Source organism: Penaeus vannamei, chromosome 40 (genome assembly GCF_042767895.1).
Source record: "Penaeus vannamei isolate JL-2024 chromosome 40, ASM4276789v1, whole genome shotgun sequence".
Lineage (NCBI taxonomy): Eukaryota > Metazoa > Arthropoda > Malacostraca > Decapoda > Penaeidae > Penaeus > Penaeus vannamei.
In genome coordinates, this window is record NC_091588.1 from 6,259,451 (window position 1) to 6,261,660 (window position 2,210).

Below are 2,210 nucleotides of genomic sequence, written 5' to 3' on the forward strand. Positions count from 1 at the left end.
AGAACAATGAAATGAGTCTCGAAGCTTCGAAAGGACAAAGACATCCTGTTCGGAACAATTTAAAAAATTTATGAAACACTGTTCTTATGTGACTTTTTTTTCTTTTTTTAGGGATTGTTATGGATAGAAAATTAAGCTAAATGATAATCAACAAAATTTTAAATAGATTTAGGTCAGTTTCCCACATTTAGCGAGTCTTCGAGACCTAAAATGTAATGTAAATTATATATCTATCCGAAAGAAATGGTTCTAGAATTTTAATGTTATCCTGATGCTGTTTGCGCTAAAGATATAATTGATTTGAATATGCTATGATTTCAGTGAAAACTATGGAAAAAAAAAGTCAATCAGTTTAATTTTTTAGATCCTTTCAAAAAAAAAAAAAAAAAAAAAAGCACAACAGGTCACATCCATTCATACATATATATCTACATACACTTAAACATACATGCATACATACGCATACATACAAACATACATACATATACACACACACATATATATATGTATGTAAGTACATATACATACATACATGCATACATGTATGCATGTATGTATATATGTATGTATATATACTTACATGCATGCATACATACATGCATGCATACACATACAGGCACGCAATTACATACATATATATATACATACAAACAAACATACCTACAAATATACATATATGTATGCATACAATATACATACATTCTTATCTACATGCACACACATATACACCCAATTTATGTATTCTAAAGATATCCCTCGATAATTTGACTCCGTTTTCTCTTTGTGTTGCTGCTGTGACAGTTTTCTTCTTTTTCTGAAAGTTTTTTATTTTTATTTTTTATTATTATTTTTATTTTATTATTATTTTTTTTTTTTTTTAGAAATAACAACGAAAATAGGTTGAGCGAAATGATAGCATTTACTGGAAATCTTTCTTTCTCTGTCTATCAGTAACAACGATAATAATGATGGTAATAAACAATAATGATGTTGCTGAGGATTATGATAGTGATAATAGAAGTGATAATGATGATGATGATGATAATAATAATAGCAATAATTCTTATAAAAATAATGATAATGACAACAGCAACAATGATCTAGCATTAATAATTATGATAGGGATGATAGTAATAATGATAATGAGGATGATAATAATAGTAATAATGACAATGGTAATGATAACTAAAACAAAAATAACAATGAAAATATTAATGATAATGATATTGATGATAATATTAATGGCAACAGTAATACCAATTATAGTAATAGTTACAATGAAATTACAATATTGATGATAATGAAATGGATGATATTAAGAGCCCTAATAATAACGATTATGACAATAACTATAATGACAAGGATAATAATAACAATGACATTAATGAAAATCATAAATGACATATCATAATTAAAATGTGTGACGTGAAACCGACACAATTCAGTATCCTTTTAACATTTGAATTTTTTTACTATTGTTTTCTTTTTCCTTTCATCACCAATAACAAAATTTACCTTTACAGTGACGTGAACTCAAAAGTTATCGAAGTAAAACCCAACATTATAGGGAGCATCTGGCCTTTGTAGATCCGGCACTGAAAGCTTTACATAGATGACTAGACATACCACAGATAGATAAACCGATCAATAATGATTTACAGACGATATCACTGTCTCCATTCGTGTCACACAATGCTGTAATAAGGCTCTTTTTCCATTAGCAAAGCTGATTTGTCAAATTACAGAAAAGGTTATTACCAGAGGATTACTGTCCCTCACAACCGTATGAAAGCGGATGGGAAAAATACTGTTTTCGTGTACTCACACACATAGACAGACATGTGTGTATAGATATGGAATGATGAAGAGATAGATATATAGATAGATAAATATTTAGGTAGATAGATAGGTAGGTAGATGTAAAGATGTATAGATAGATAGATAGATAAGTAAGAAGGTAGGTAGATAGATCGATATAGGTACATTCATATATACATACATGTATATATATGTTATTTATATGTGTGTGTGTGTGTGTGTGTATGTGTGTGTATATATATATATATATATATATATATATATATATATATATATATATATGTATGTATGTATGTATGTATATATTTATATATACATGTAGAAAAAGGTATGAATGAGACGATATCTTCACAATACAGTCTCATTCATACCTTTTCTATATTTGTCAACAT